General features: G+C 41.9%; 1 protein-coding gene across 1 annotated transcript in view; it reads left to right on the top strand.

Annotated features, from left to right (window-relative positions):
• The window catches only part of LOC144124659 (uncharacterized), a 105,602-nt gene that overhangs the window by 42,814 nt on the left and 45,038 nt on the right, over window positions 1-17,750 (top strand). The gene's annotated exons all lie outside the window — the stretch shown is intronic.

The following is a 17,750-nucleotide window of genomic DNA, read 5'->3' on the forward strand; positions in this document are numbered from 1 at the left end:
CATGAAACGGCGCGGGCGTACGAGGCGAATGGAGAAGCAGCGGTGGCGAACTCAGAGTTTGCTGGAAGGACTGGCTGGCCACCGTAGAGGTCATCTTGCGGGACGGCGCGGCGAGGGGATTGTACTCGGGAGCTAAGCCTTTCAAGCGGCGGCTTGACTTGTGGACAGGTGTCGTGTCCAGGGGGTGTGGCTGAGCGCTGGACGTTCCTGGGACCTCTTCGTACATAGATCGTACCCAGCACCTCCACCAAAAATGTCACGGACGCCGGTAGGACGTTCAATCCCTGGCAGAACAGTACATGGCGAGCACACTGCGCAGAGCGTAGCCGGCAGGGCCTAGCACCGAGCAGAAGAGGACGAAGTCCGGCGCGCGACAAAGGCCAAAGACAGACCGCACGGGGGAGCCGGTAGCGTGATGGCTAAACTAAGTGCGGCAATATTAAGAAGCTAGATCCGCCTTTGCTCTTTGCTCCACTTCTGTGGAAATAAGGGTTCATGTTAACATCATGTACATGGTTATACTAGCTTTTCAAGAAAAACCACGTATCACAAAACACAGAGGAAGAGATGCTGTGATGCCAAGAAAGCAAATGCCTCCAGCATTAGGCAGGCAACAGTAATAGCAATACTGCAGTTACTCACTGCATTCTGATTTAGCATGCTTTACACAGCAAATTTCTGGTGCCAGAGATATGCCTTGTGCGTGCTGTTGCTGCACAGCAGTACAGTGCTGTTGCTGCCACATGCCTAAGCTCTTAATTTTAAGAAAAAGTTTTGAATTCTGTGAATTCCATATGAAGAATCTGCAATATTCTCCGCTGCCTTACAGCAACAGCTCGCATGCCATCGCTTCCTTTTCTCACTGCTTCATGGTCCATGCAGCACAGTTCTGTGCTTGTTAGCAATTTTTTCCTTCCCTACTACTCAAGGCTCTTCCAGTGCCTTGTATTCTTTCTCAGTAGTCTGCACGGTTTCCTTTCCACGTTCCTGGCCACCAAAAAGTTGGCTTACTCTCGCAGCTCATAGTCTGTTGGGTGAGCTCACTATGGGTGTAAAAAAGTTAGAAAAAAAATTGCTCTGTATTCATACCTTGGATCCAATATAACGTGAGGTGCTTTCTGAAGCATATGATTTTAAAAATAAACTCGTGCTGCATTTCTGCATATATGGTAGTACTGCTTTTGGCAGGTGCCCGTGCTGGAAACCTCATACAAGAGTGTGAGAGCATTGCTGTCAGAGCCGCAGCACTTGTGCTAGTTTGCATCAGCAGAACGGTAGCAAATATACCAAGGCATCAGCTGAACTTTTTTCATTGCCAGGTTGTACCCTTCATAATTAACATGCAGAAAATTAAGGTAATGTTCAACAACCTAGCAAGGGAACAACAGTTCACAATTGGCAGCAAGAGCCTAGAAATTGTGCCGGAATACGTCTATTTAGGGCAGGTAGTGACAGCCGATCCGGATCATGAGATTGAGATAACTAGAAGGATAAGAATGGGGTGGAGCGCATATGGCAAATTCTCGCAGACCATGAGTGGCAGTTTACCAATTTCCCTCAAGAGGAAAGTGTACAACAGCATAAACTTACCGGTACACACCTACGGGGCAGAAACGTGGAGGCTAACGAAAAGAGTTCAGCTTAAGTTAAGGACAACGCAGCGAGCCATGGAAAGAAAAATGATAGGTGTAACGTTAAGAGATCGGAAGCAGGCAGAGTGGGTGAGGGAACAAACACGGGTTAATGACATCCTAGTCGAAATCAAGAGAAAGAAATGGGCTTGGGCAGGGCATGTAATGCGAAGGCAAGATAACCGCTGGTCTTTAAGGGTAACGGAGTGGGTTCCAAGAGAAAGTAAGCGTAGCAGGGCGCGGCAGAAGGTTAGGTGGGCGGATGAGATTAAGAAGTTTGCAGGTAAACGGTGGATGCAGCTGGCAAAGAATAGGGTTAATTGGAGAGACATGGGAGATGCCTTTGCCCTGCAGTGGGTGTAGTAAGGCTGATGATGATGATGACCCTTCATGATAAGTCACGTGACAAACAATAGCATTCTTATCGTTACGTCATCGTACTGATTACTGAAGGCACAATATCGTCCAAACAAGATAATGTGGCCGCTAGCACACCATTGCACAGAAATGCTAAAATCAGCGGGGTTTCTTTTTCAAAAACTAGGGATCTTACACATGACTATCCAATGCAGTTGAGCTCCGATTTTAATACAGAGCCAAATGATTAATGTAGCTTAAGAAAGTTATTAACTGAGCCATAGTCACATAAATGCTAGCCTTCAAGATTTCAGGAAGGCCATGAAGAACTGCCCTAAAACACGATACACAATAAGCAGACAGGTTGAGCGCACGTGTGTGCATGTTGTCTTTTAGCACAACTCTTGCTGGGTGTGGAGAATAGAAAAAAACTAGCACCTTTCCCAAGACTTACTTTGCAACTACAGCACATTAAATTACAACTCATCTCTCGAGGAGGGCCGGCTCAAGGGCGGTAAGAATATGAAAATAAATATTCTTTCCTAGCTGCCTTGCTAAACTGCAGGCTTACATAGGCCATGCCCAACATGAATTCAAGAACAGCAGATACCAAAATATTGCTTCCATGTTTTGTTTTTCAAATCATGTATTAAGCATTAGTATATATGAATTACCTTGTAGTATTTCCCTATTGCAGCTAAATTATTTATAATCGTATTTTTTCTTGATGCTATTTATACTTCATGAACCGAACAATAGCCTCGACATGTGATGAGTGAACTGCAGTATAAGCACTGATTCCTAGTTATAAACCACTGTACATGTGTTGCACCGTCATAGCAGCTCCATGTTTGAAAACAGTCACTGCGGAAACCTGAGCATTTTTAAATCAACGTGTTACCGCCTGCTCTGACCTGCACTGCAGAAGCTACGCCTTGGACTCAATCATGGCATCTGTGATGTCACATGCAATCCATGTAAGCAGGGAAGCTGGTCTTAGAAAAAAAATTTCCAATCATAGTCACAACTATGAAAATTCCTTGGAACGTGTTTCTACGCGGTGATTCCAAATATGCCACTGAATTTTATAGACATCTAATGCTTGTGCACTTATATGTTAAGATTTTGGAGAGAAACTAAGAAATTTTGCTGCAGAAAACTTGCTGAAATGCATGCTATTATTTTTGTCTTGACACCAATGAAAGGTAAAATCAACCTGCCTATCATATAAATTGAGTTATAAGGTTCTTGTGTTGCCATTTCAAAAACAAGAATATGTACATGCTTGCCTTCCCGTTTGTGAAGTGGCAACTTCAAACACCAACAACTTAATTTCTATGATAAGCAAGATGATAATTTTACCCTTATTGCATTCCCTGACGTCCCTACAAATGAATGGCATGCCTTTACACAAGTTTCCTTCAACAAAATTTCTTACAATTTCTCTCCAAAATCTTACATATTACATAACATAATGAAATTGAATGGCATATTTTCAATTACCATACAAAAACATAGTGGACAGGGTTTTTTACCTTCGGCTTTTTTTTGCTTTTGGTTTTTTTTTCTTTGGTATATTATTGGCCTTTGGTACCTTTGGTATTTTTTTGTCAATTTAATTATTGGAATAAGCCTGTGATAGCTATGCTGGAGCACACATTCCCACACATTTACTTTTCCTTTCTTTGCCACGTTCCTTGAACATGAGACACCAACATAAGGAAATGACAGATGTTTGATTCTTACAGAAAAAATCACAACTGTGAAGCATTTCTTTCATTTACGAAAGTCCTGTTATACTTGTTTCAAAGAACAGAAGACATCTTGAGGATGATTACAGAGAGTTAAGCATCCAGACTGACAGCGAAATGTACCTCCGAACACTTGTGATGAGCTTGAAAATCTAGCCAACGGTAACGTTAATCATAACCAGAGTGCTCAAGTGCAGGTGAGTGGCTGTTTCCTTATTCTTTTAGTTAATAAAAGAAGCATTCATCGCAAACAAGACACCTATAGAGGGTATAGTTTTTTAGTACCGAAGTCAAGGCATTTGCCCATTACACCTTCCAACATAAACTTCAGTTTGTTTTACCAGTCCATTGTCTTTATGCATTTCATCCTGAAAATGGTAGCACAAATCATGTAATCTGATAGCTAAACATAGAGATGCATATTACAAAAGTACTCACTTCAATATTATACTGAACATTTAGACATTATTACGCAGCTTCAAGAGTTGGCTATCCCGTAGCATTCACACCAGCAGAATATACGTCTCAAGTAGATGACACGAGCCTGAAATTTCATTTTAGAAGTAGCACTTCGACTTACGTTATTAAATTGCAATATGGAAAATTATTTCCAATGCACCACATTACTCTTTAACATAAATGGAAAGCAACGCATTCTTAAATTTTATTGTGACCTCAAGCACAGCAAATGACAGCTTGGAAAATGCGACATGAAAATCCTGCACACATTTTCTTTGCAAAAAGTTGATGTAGGGCTACAAAAAGACTCCGAATAAGGTGCAGCCAACTTGACATTATTGTGTAATAAAACCACATTGCCTGGCAGGTTGTCTTAACACAATGGTGAAACATTGCAATGGCATGCAAACAAAGCAAAGAAAGGGCGTAGCACTCCTGTACATTAGCGAATCAGTGCGTTACATCCACTGGTCTCCACTAAGGGGCTGAATGATGCAAAAGATGCCTGAGCATGAAGTCACTGTAAGTGAATTGGCTTGTCCCAGAAGCCAGCCTTTCACAGTACACTGAATGGGACATCAGCAAAGTTCTGAGGTTTCCGTTTCGCATCATTCATTACACATTTCGTCTTTCCGTCACTTTTGTCTTTTTTCACAATGCGTGGTTGTTGCGCCATCAACTATGCAAGAAGACTAGAAAAGTTTTTGAGAAAGACATTTCAGGAAGAAGGGTCCTTCAGAGTGCAACGGGACCACAAGTAGGAGAGCTGACCACATGACAGCGCTACAGGCAATCTAGAGCCTTGTCTCCTAAGCTCTGTGTCATCCTGTTGCACTACAAAATACCCGTCTAATAATATGCACCACGAAGCCTAGCATGAAGTTTTGCTTAGTATTCAAGTTCTAATTTGCGTGATACCGCTTATTATGTTGCAGTTACCAGGTTGCAAACGTTGATTTTTATTGTCATGTAGTAAGTGGAAAACTTCCACAGCTAGCCAACCACTTTGCCAAGTTGTTCTTTTGAGCAAAGCCGACAGAGGATGTACCTACTACCCAATGTGACGTCAGTGGTGTCCTGGTACACGAGGGTATGAAGTACTGCTTTGTATTGTAGCAGATAAAGTACTATGCCTGAATGGGCTTTTATTCATGGGGCTTGGTGCAGATGGCTTAAAGCAGCGCATGTCCTCTACCACTCTCTCCTGTTGGCCATTTCTCTCGCGCTTCACATATCTAAAATGGCACATGCTGCCGTAAATATTTATCGTTCTCACAAGCCGTTCCTTTAGCTTATGACTAGCCAGAAAACTATTTTGCGTGCTTCAGGTAGGTGCCGCTAGATAAACTTGGCTGTGCTATAGGCATCTCCAGTAGCTAAATGAACGCTTAAAGCAATAAACATCTACATCCACCATCGACGTCAGGCGACATCGGCTGTTTGCAACTTCTAGCGCTGTATATTTCAAGTATTTAAAATCGAGCGGCTGTTCAAAGGACGGGCGCCCTGGTTTCTGTCATCGTTCGCATATTCTCTGCTATGCGAAAATTCAGTTATAAGATGTCCTTAGCCTCAATGTCATTGTACTAGTACTCCATTGCACTCTGAAGAAAAGAACGCAGAGTGCTATGCAAGCACCTCTCTACCGCAGCATTTGCATGGATATTTTCCTGGATTTCCCTGAAACTGGAAGGTTTGACAAGCGATGCTCACATTTCTCGTGTTCATATTTCTTATTTCTGTGATAAAACAGCAGTTGCCACCAGAGAGTGGCATAAAAACTATGTACGAAAGGATGAAAGCTGTGGTTGCATTCACTGAAAAGCACAGCAGCCTTCCGTCTTCTGACATAAGCCATCCAACTCCCAGTGGCTTCACGTATGCTCAGCTCACATGACAGAATGTGCCATCCAGCCACCAAGTGAAGATTAGTAGTTACTTTCTTTTTTTGTCCGTGTGCCACTGCACTGTTTCACCGTAGTGTTAGACCAACTCGCCCATCAGTTCGTGTTATTAAGGTTGTCAAACTATGCACAAAATGCACGTGCACATTGAATCGCAACAATGTCGAGATGCTGCAGGAGGGATGCCAGGCATATGCAGTTTACATGCTATTTTTTTCCTCACGTCTTACTGAGTATATACTGCAACAGTCATAAAGAGATAGATATGATAAAAACTTGTCTATACACAAGAGAAAAATTTATGTGGTTACCTCTGAATGAATTCCAATGTGGCTTGCACTTCTTGATTGTATTTCTTGTTGAGACAAAAGAACGCAGCACACAGGGTCTTCATGGCGGCCAGAAAGCTCAGTCCTTCAAAGCACTTCGCTCCATCGAGTGTCACAATGCACGTACAATCGCAGTCAAAGATGCTTGTGCCTGAAAAGAAAATTTTCAACGACTGCATCAAAAACTGAGTTCGGATTAAATATTAGCAATTGTGGAGCAATTCGTTTTTTTAATGCTACAGCTCAGAAGAATAACTTTTAGTATGATAATATGAACATGAGGCATACAAATCTTTCTCACATAGCTGGTCATGTCAGCACAGCTCACAAAAAAAAATATGACGGCACCTCTATGTAGATGCAAATGCTAGACACTGAAGGTATTTATAAAGTAACAGACAAGAGCAGATGGATGAATGGCAATGCATGCGATATTTTCTATAGATGATTCTCAAGTTAATATTATAGGCCACAAACCTGAATTTTATAGCTACACTAACAAGGTTCTAGCAACGCGTTATGCTGCCAGGTACAATCTCAAAGAGAAGACTGTGGCACGCGGATGGTTAATTTAGCTTGCTGGGCATGCCTCATCGAATTCTTGAAGCTGCATTGAGTCTGACATACAGGGTAATTCACAACAACCTCCTTCGTTACCATGCTCTAATTATTTGTGATAAATGAGTTTTCATACTTCCATGCTTTTTAGAAGGTTATACTCTGCTCAAAGCATCCAGAAAATTATGAAAATCTTACCAAGTACAACCACCATTGGTGTAGGAGGCAGGTCACGAATCAGTTCAGAAACACAGGTTGACGTCTGTGGAGGTAAGAAGCCATTATCATAAGCAGATGAATATAAGGAAACTGCATGTTCAACACAAGGGCACACAGGTAACAAGTGTGCTGAAGAATCACAGGAATAAGGAACACCTGGCTAATTGCAGCAGCAGGACTACGAAAAGGAAAGTTCACAGCTTTTTGCACTTTGGTAAACTTTGAGGTGGTGCCCATAAATTCTACTGGAACAATAACGCATGTTAATTGTTAATTTTTCGTTGCCACTGGCTACAATTTCTGTGAACTCAAATGATGGAGCAAGTGCTCTAGAATTTTACAGAGATATGTGAAAGTTTCATCTACGGTCATAACGCAGAAATTATGTTAATGCTGAGAGGCTACCAAGTATCCATCCCCGTAATAATCTCACATCAAAAACACTAAATAGGAACTCTGTCTTTTCCTTGAAGAAAATGCACAGCAATGGGAACATCCCACTGAGCAGAGCTTTTGGACGGCCCATGTACTGTGCTGCCCTGTCTGTCATAAGGAGCCATTGAAGTGCCTCGTCTCCCTTCAGGCTGTGCCGCAGGAATGCATACAAGGCCTCGAGGTCTGCAATTTCTTGATTGACAAATAATCCTCCTAGCTGCGTGTCCGTTAGCCTGAAAAAAAAGACGTTTGGCTGTAAAGCCTTCTTGACATCGCTGAAAACAACCATAACAGTGAGTGAAAGGTAATTTGTGTGCTTGCACAAGACTTTCACCTTTTTCAACCTAACGATCCAGTGCTGACCAATTTATCAACACCTACAGGGTATGCCCTCTCTTCTTTGTGTCATGCATTACCCCTTCATTTTTTGGCCCTGCCATCTTGGTGCGAAATTGATGGTCACATGCAATGTGTTTCAGGGAAGCCTGCCACTAATTTTTAAAAATGGGCTTTTTGAGTTATGAAGACTGCTTCTGCAGCAGAATAATACCAGTGTAAGCGGGAAATGCAAACAGGTGAATAAAGTCTGCAAGTAAGTTGGTTAAATAATTTCTGATAATTAAATTCATAACTATCGCAGTCAGGCAACTGGCAGTAATTAAAAATGGTAGCCGGTCATTAGTAACAGCCATATCAGTATTTGAATTTCGAAAACACGATTACTCTAGATGCTGTGGCCCAGCAAATATTAGCTAGATCATGCCAAGCTACAAGCACTTTTGAAATGCATGCAGACAAACCAATCCCTCTGGTGCACGTAACTATATATTCGAAATAGCCAAACTTTCCATGTCACAGCGCCAAAGGTAATCGTGTTTCAAAATTCTAAAAATTGACATGGCTATCAGTAATGACCAGCTAGAAATCTCTAATTGCAACCAGGTGCTAACTGTGACAGTTTTATCAGAACTTAGTTATGCACCTTACAAGTTAACATGCGGGCTTCCCTGAAATATCTGGTATACACTTGTATGCATGACCACACTAATACCTCATGCCTACTGCGACATACTATCAACAACAAGAATAAATGGACTGCAAAAATTGTTGATTTTGTACTGCACGGTAAGGCTCTCAGAAGGCAGCATGACAGACTTACAAAGGCAACTGCACCAGGTGCAGTCATCATCATCATCAGCCTGAATACACCCACTGCAGGGCAAAGGCCTCTCCCATGTCTCTCCATTTAACCTTGTCCTTTGTCAACTGTGACCACCGTACCCGGCAAACTTCTCATCCGCCCACCTAACTTTCTGCCGCCCCCTGCTATGCTTGTCTTCTCTTGGAATCCACTCCGTTACCCATAGGTGCAGTCTACTCCCGACTATATTAACTACTGTTGCACAGAGGTTCAAATTAAGTAAAATTTTAACCCAATTTTTGAATTTTGTTCACTTTTCTGACATGATAATGAATACTCACAGCCTGTAATTTATGGATTCCTTATTACCTAAACAGTTATTGCACTAATTGTTGGAAGTTATTCTTTGACATTGCATCTGGTAGTAGAAGTGCCCTAATCCAATACGTGGCTTACCGTGCACATTCGGCATCCAGCATTACTTTAACACACACTCAGCAACAGTTACTTTTCCTGAAACCTCAAACAACACTTCAATTTACTGACATGCAGCTTGCAAATACAGTTGCATACATGCCTTCTACCTCTACGCCATCGCTGCATCAGGATAGGGTTAATTGGAGAGACATGGGAGAGGCCTTTGCCCTGCAGTGGGTGTAGTAAGGCTGATGATGATGATGATGATGATGATGATGACATGCCTTCTAAAATGGGCCAGGAAGTGCCGTTGCGTGAACAGCAAGGGCCACTCTTTCTGTACATCACAAGCTCGCTTGCCCTTAGTGTTGATGGTCGCTCGAATTGCTGCATAAGCACGCATCAAGAGTTCTTGCAGAGGAATGCTTTGCTCCTCTCGAGCTTTCAGGCTTTCAGCAAGAAGCATTTTTTTTGCTTCCTCACAATCATTTAAGTCTATGACAGTGACTGGTTGCTGCCATTCTGTGCAGCCATAAGTTGTCCTTGCTGTTGCCCTATTCAGAGGCCCTCCACACAATTCCTCAGAAAGGCGCTTACATCCCCGCCTTGCGTTTTCAATTCGGCACTGAATTTTGCCACATCGTAGTGGCAACCATTAACAGGAATTCCCTCAGCTTCCAATGTCTTCAAATCATAAATGAGCCGCTCAAATACTGCTTCACTCCCAAAATGCTTAATATCTTTGTCATGGCAAAGGAGAACAAGCTGTTGCTGATCTACCTGTGATCTCACATAACTTGGAAGGTTTCCGAAGCTCAAGTACACAGCCAACATTTTGTGTGTTCCACGACTAGGTCCCAAAGGATTTGTCACCTCAAAGCTATCCTGGTATAGAATGAGGGAAAGCTTTTTGCCACTGGAGCACAGTTTCTTAGCAAAAACTTCACCGTCAGTGAAATCTGAATACACACCATCTTCATGAGGCTTTGGAGCAGACTAGAGACAACCAGCCACCTCCGCATTATCAAGAAGTGAATGAATTGTTTGTGTAATTGGCACATAATGATAGTGCCTCTCCTCATTGGCGGCATTTATGCCCAAGCGCAGCGGAACTGGCACTACATGAGGCAAATTTTCATGGTAAAATTTTGACCTGCAATGAATGGATCACAACATGCCTGTATTTGAGAGAGCAGAGTGGAAGAGGTCCTTCTGGAAGGTTTGAGAAATTATTTGTTCCAGCTCGAGATCACCATTTCTGGCAGACTGCATGTTGGCAATCAACGCCTTCTGCAGTTGTTGTTGGGACATATCATGAAGTCTCCGTAGGTCTTGAACAATTTCTTGGGTGACTGCATTTGGAACCAGATGTTTCGCTTCGAGCTTCAGCAAAATTAGTGCAAAACTTTTCAGAAAGCTATGTTCATTATCGAACGCGTCGTCTTTATCATCACTGTTCTCATTTTATTGTGGACATGTGCTCTGGGTGCTGTGGCCTTCCAATGGTTGCACAGGGCTAGCGGATGCGATGTCCTCACGTTGACTGTTTCCAGCACACTTGATTCAGTATAATCCTCAGCAGCAGTATCTGTCGCATGCTTTTTCTTGGCATGATACAAACAAAGATCATTTTTAAATGAGCCAAGTGTAGTGAGCCGACTGGAGCAGCCATGATAAGGGCACCTTATTGCTTCTTTGCGCCTTAGGTGGTCACGGGTATGTTCCAATAAATCACTGTGATTGCCGAGAACCACAGAGCATCCAAGCTGTGCACATGGACTCCGGCATGTGGGTATGACACGCTTATTCACAGGCCTATGGCATCTGTTGACATGACTTCGTAAAGCCACAAAGCTTTGAAAGGTTGCCGTACACTGGCGAATGCCACAAGATGCACGCCTTCTCACTCCCTCATGCAGCAAAGTGTGCTTGAAGAAGGCCTCTTGAGAACGAAATCTTTGATCGCACACCATGCACTTGTGCCGCATCTGACGAAAAAAAGACACAGCCTCAGTGCTATTGCACACTGTTTCGAAGCTAATGACTTATGTTGATTTATGAGCTGGAAACATTTTTTTGGAACCAATTCACCTGTGCAATGCCAACTAATTTTAAGGAATGCTTGAAATTCATGAACCAAACGGCTATAAAGCAAGAACAAAGCATTGCCTTTGCAAAAAAATCCTGAATAAGAGATCATCTTAAGCAATAATTAAAATATAGCTAGCAACCAAACCAGAACTAGCCTGCCCACTGCCTACCTGCAGATAGCTCAGGGTTTGAACTCTGCCGTTCAGTGCGCATGCTCAATTTGCTTGAAAGGTGGGTCATTCCATGCCAAATGCGTCAATGTTTGCACTCGACCCGCTTCGATTATGTTCAAAAAATTTGTGGCGTTTTACTGAACTGTCAAAAGGAATCTCTCTTAATATGTAGCGGGAAGAAATTTTCCTGTCATCTGTAGCCCTTTGCATTTTGGAGAAAAGTGCAAAACTAGGTACCATAAAAATTCATAATAAAATGTTAATTTCTTTTTTGCCCTCAAATGTTTTTGTGGACAATGCAGATGTCTTCTATTTTTAAACATGCCCCAAGAAATCGCCTGCACAAGGTTTTTATGTTTTTTTAAATTCGTTGTTTTAGCTCAATACACGCCATTTTGGAACTTATTTTAAAAGTCTACGCGACGTTTGTAAACAATATAAAATTTTACACTAGCTCACCGTAACATGCTATACATGGGAAAAATGTTTACATAAAAATTAACCTGAACGATGTTCAGAAAAAAAATTACAAAATTTCAAAAAAGTGCACTGTGGTACGTGTTGAGATAAAAATATTATACTGAGGTGCTCACTGGAAAAAATGCCAAATACTATTCCTCTAATAGCTCGTTTCATTGTAATTTTGCTCAGAAATTTTTATCAAGTAATTTTTTGTTTTAGGGAAGGAAAAAAGTTTTGAAGCTGAGCGCCACAGCACTAGTAATGGTTGCCCCATTCTATCACTTCACTGCAGAAGACAACCTCGGCGCTGTTCAGGCTGCTCTCTTTCTGTGCATTCACGTGCTCACGTGCTGCGCATCCAATTTGAGCGAAGCTGGCATCACACTTCTCGCGTGCGGTGTTTACAAAAATCATGCTCTGTGAGATGCGAGACGGAATCAAGTGAGTCGAGGGGGCATCTACAAAAGCAAATATGATCACCTGGGTAGACCAGGCCACACATCCGCGTCCCTCTGTTTTTTTTTATTTTCCACTAAGCTGCGTACTGGACTCTGTTCATTTTGCCGAGCTCCTGAGTTCTGTTTCGTCAACAGCCCTTATAACAAAGATAGATAAGGCATTTTTCTGAAACTCAGATGTATCCAGCGCATTAAGGTCTGTTGTTCTAGTGAAAGTGCCGAACAAAAATGTTTACCTCCTAATCAGCTTCATCCGCAGGTTTGATTCCGAAGTGGCACAAGTAAATAGTATGAAGGATATAATGCGAAAAATAACATGATGCGAAATGACATCTTCTCGAACATTTAATAATTACAAGTATTCATGCACGTTTTACAAAAGCAATAAGTTTACTTAATTACTGCAGCCGCATCTTCCGTCGTTCTTGCTTCCTGCCTTAATGATACAGATGCTTTACCAACTTAGAAATAGAAACTGCACTAGTGCTTTTGCGTGGCTCAATGTGAAATGGTGCCAAATTTCCGGGTGGTGGGACAAAAGCTCCTGTGCACATACCTGCTTTGATATTTGAAACTCCTCTGTTTCTGTGAATGATACGAGTTCAACAAGAACAGTACTGAGAGATGCATGTTTAAAACAGTGCAATGCACATATACCTTTAACCAGAACAGCCAGCCATTCCAAACTTGTGATCAAGTTGGAGCTTTTTTTTCTGAACTGCACTTTCCGGAACCCAGAGGGTCTCCTTTGTGCAGCATCTGCTCATATGAGAAGCTGATAAGGTGTCATGATGTGGCCTTCGTAAGGTAAGACCCTGGTCTCCCGAGGCGATCATATTCGCATTTGTGGATGCCCCCTCGAGCCACCTGATTCCGTTCTCGCACCTCGCAGAGCATGGCTTTTATAAAAACAGCACACCAAAGCATCTCCCAAGTAACAGTGCAGAACACAGACGGGTACACGAGATGAGAAGGCGACACAACAAGCGTTGACTTGCAATGTTTGTTTTGAGAAATACAGAACTTCATATACCCTTGCATAAAGTCGCCACATGTTCCAAGGACACGTGGCTTGCACACTGTGTGGCACACGCACTCCTGCACAGTCGTGAAAATCATTGCACGTTTGACAGCTCAAGGTCTTTTTTTGTTAGCAGTAGGGACGGTGTGCTGACGCATTGTTCTCGTAGTCTGAATATCCAAGCTGCCCCAATAATCTCACAGACCACCTGTTCACTGTGTGTTTTCAGCACTTTGCATCGATGATTGATTGAGGAATTGGTTTTGCATCGTTGCATTGAGCACTATGGCATATTTTTGTCTGGAAACACAGCACAATGCACTTTTTCGCAACTTTGGAATTTTTTTTCTGAAAGTTAAGTTTAATTTTAGTGTAAACAATTTCTCCATGTCGTACATGTTTTGGCGAGGCAATGAAAATTTTATATAGCTCATAAATGTCGTGTGGACTTTTTAAAAAAAGTTCCAAAATGAAGCATTTGGAGCTAAAAAAACAAACTACAAAAACAAAAACCTTGTGCAGGCATTGTCTTGACACATGATAAAAAATACAACTCATATAAGTTTCCCAAAAAAACTTTGGAGGCCAAAAAGAAAAGAAACATTTTATCATGAATTTTGTACGGAGACCTACTTTTGCACTAGTCTGGAAAATTCAAAGGGCTGTCAGATGATGAGAAAAATTTTTTCTCATTGGATATTAAGAAAAAGTTTTTCTGTGAGTTCAATAAAAAGACAAATTTTTGGACCAAAATCAAAGAGGGTTATGAGCAAACATTGGTGCGTTTGGCATGAAATGACCCATTTAGCCAGCTGCAAAAAATTTAGATGAGCTATATTACATGCACACAGCTTTTTTTTAAAGCAATGTTACTGCCTCAGGGCATATAAAGGGGGTATGTTTGGGTGGTTTCGCTAGATGCTAAAATAAACTGATGACCACTTGCTTTGAACATGTATAGCAGACCTACCAAAAGACAACTTTGGTCCAATACACAAAATTCAAATGTTATGCTCAATAAATTTTTCTGGTGCTGGCGAGAACGGTGGTAGAAGCCGCGTCAGAACTTGAACATTTATTGTGCCAAACACAAAACAATTGAACAGTTGGAAATTCAGAAGTGGAAATATACCAGTAATACAAAAATGGCAACCCTTATCCATTCATTTTAATTAATGAAATACAACCAAATTAAACTATTCAGTTCAAATCAGCATTAGCTATTATAATTTACTCAAATTCTCTCATGGCCCATGCAGAAGCAGTAAGAGAGGGGAGTGAGCGGTTGCAAAGTGATACATAAGAACAATGCTGAACTGCAGGTTTTTCCAGGAAAAATAAATGCACGTATATATTAAAATATTGCAACATCATTATACAGGATTACGGGGCAAAGGAAATACACATTACACATTGCTATAAAAAATATGTCTTGTACAAAAGATATTAGGGTGAGAAACAAAACAATGCAAGCCGCAGTATCATAATTGGTTCAAAATGTTTAGAAACAGTCGCAACAGCAGCAACCAACGACACCACAATGGCAAAACAATGTATAATTTGTATCAAGAACAATAAAAATAATGCTCAAACATGAAAAATCGGCGCAGTGAATAAATTCAGTGAATTTGGCAGAATATTTTAATTTAATTGTTTCAATTTTCATGGAGACGAGTATTGCACTTCACTTAATACATTAATTAATTACTGAAATAACGAATTGATTCAGCTTTGCACGCACTTAATGACATGTTCAATTCTAAGAGATTCACTTGTCAAATGGTTTCACTTGTATATAGATTCACGAAATTATGCAGACAAATAAAAATGCATGCATGCTGTCCTATAGCTGCCTCATATGTCGAAGACAGGATAAGGAGCGGATTACCTCCCAGGCGCAAAAAAAATGTAATAACGGTATGTATAGCATGTGCCCATCACCTTCTCACTTCAATACGGCGAATCGAAACCATGTGCGCCCGCGCTTCGCATGTATACGGTAACGAGCCACGATACTCGATAATGCTGTATTTCGATCTGGCCAGGTTACTGATACGCCGATGCAAGGGCCATTTTGGGGCATGCATATATGTTTTCTTTGCATTTCAAGCGACAGTACACACTAACTCGTTCGTATGGTTTCCTTTTCTCCTCTCGTTGCAGCTGCCAATCCCTACAGTGAGTTGCTCGCCGCGAAAACTGACAGTGCTGTCTTGATAATCGCAGCGCTGATAAAAGCTGAATGTATACATACCTTGAAAACGAGCAGCACTTGCTTTGTCCGGCCAAGAAATGCTGTCTTGTTTGGCACACAGTTGCAGTCGCCGTCAAACGACGTGCTGTTCGCGCGCCATTAGTTGCATCAGCAGCCGCGTTCTGTGGCACTCCGCGATGTGCGCTGCGGCTCCAGGGGTGGTATCACTCCGCAAGACAATCATGTTCCGAAGATTAAAAGACGCTATTTGCGCTTACGAACAGCCTGAGAGTGCGTGACGCTTATAATAAGCGTGCAATCGCTCTGTGTAGTGCTGAGCATAATAGCACGAATGTACCAACTCTTTCGCACTTTAGTTGCACATTTCTGAATTGCGTAGCAGTTCCCGTTTCGAAACCGAAACTACACTTTGGCGATTGCGCCGACGTGCGGGACGGGAGCTGTTCAGCTTTTCCCGTAGTTTCACAGAACTTTCTAAGAGTGCGGGAATAATGCACCTTTATTGAGAGGACACAGAGGACGATTAAGTCCAATTGCTGTTCTGAGTAAAAATTGTGTTTTGGCTCTTTCGGCATGTGCTGACTATTTCTCAGAAGAAGAAGAATTATTCATCGCCGGGAAAATTATCTTTGAAGATCGTCATGCCAGTATATTCAACTGAAAAGTATGGGATGCCCCCATTTTGAAGGGAATGATGATGTAAGAAAGAGCTTATAATCCATTCCCAAAATTCTGTGTCGACGCAAACATTTTACTTTCGAAATCAGCCGGCAGTGAGAACTCCATTATACAATTCACTTATTACAAAAACGGTGGCGTGTGTCATGAAACATTCTGAGTGGTCGACGTAGGTAAAGTAACCTTGTGGCATTATTGCAACCTGCCTACCTTGGCAGGTGGTAATCTGCCCACCGGATTTTGTGACCCCGTCGACTTGCGGTGATGTAAACACAGCGTGACCGCCATGGCAGGAGGGAAAGAAAATAATTACTCATAGAGAGAGGTTGCGTGAACGGCATGGTGACATCATTAGAAGCTTCCCGCGGGAGAAACAGAAGCAAGAAATAGAATGCGGAAAATGCAAGGAAGAGAAGAAAAATGGTGGCAAAATCAGGTTAGAACCAGTGCTTAGCTTCGCATACACCATTGTAGTAGCATTGGGGATCTATAAATCTATCGGATTCCACTTTTAATGTGCGCCAAGTGTCCCCAAGTTGTCTTCTTTTCTGGCTTATGCAAGCTCTGTACACGATGGGAGTGGTCTCTTTGTGACCGGGGCAAGGAATCCCATCGAGAGTGGCCAAATTCATTTGGTCCACAGTGTAGCTCTAAGCATGGCCATTAAAAATAAGTGCGCACGATAAAATGCAACCAGGATTGGCATTGTGCATGTTCTTTTTCTCGACAATATGCCTATTCCACTGCATTCTCTTCAAAAAGAATGCGCTCTTTACATCGTCCCGGACTGCAGTGATTGTACACATCACCGCTGCACAAAGCCAACACTTAGCGACCCCAGCAATTCGGTGAGAGGTTGAGAAGCCTACCAACAAGACCTTTACTCGAAAATTGCCTGCAAAAAGAAGCAACAGGCCCTGTTTCCAACAGTCAGAAAGCATAAATCCTGATATCATAGCATGATTGTCGCCGAATTGAATACGCATTAATTCTTGCGAGTGCACTGCTTCTTAAGGTGTTGTGGCGCCGCCATTCTGTAGAGTTGCTTCCGATTGCTCAAGCGAGTCAAGCACTAAACCTAAGGGCGAATTTTTTTAAAAACATTTACACATAAGTCGCTGTTGTCCGTACAGCTGGATTACACAGAAAGCCAGGCTTTATGCGGCTGAACTGGGTCACTAACGAGACAATTAGTATCTAAATTAGCTCATCAACTCTCTTATTTCGATTTTGTAGGAAAAATTAAGACGGCATACTGAAGTCTATCAGCATCAAAATTCATTTCTTCTTAATTTTTTTCATTGTCAAACATATTAAAGCTCGCTGAGTGGTATTTCCCTCGTGATGTGTATTTTTAAAATGGCGTCATTCTCATTTCTTATGCAAGAAATACAGACACCGTTGTTGTGTTTTATGACGTTTAAGAAGGTGAGTTGATTTCTGCGACGATA

The sequence above is a fragment of the Amblyomma americanum genome, chromosome 3, assembly GCF_052857255.1.
Source record: "Amblyomma americanum isolate KBUSLIRL-KWMA chromosome 3, ASM5285725v1, whole genome shotgun sequence".
NCBI classification, from domain to species: domain Eukaryota; kingdom Metazoa; phylum Arthropoda; class Arachnida; order Ixodida; family Ixodidae; genus Amblyomma; species Amblyomma americanum.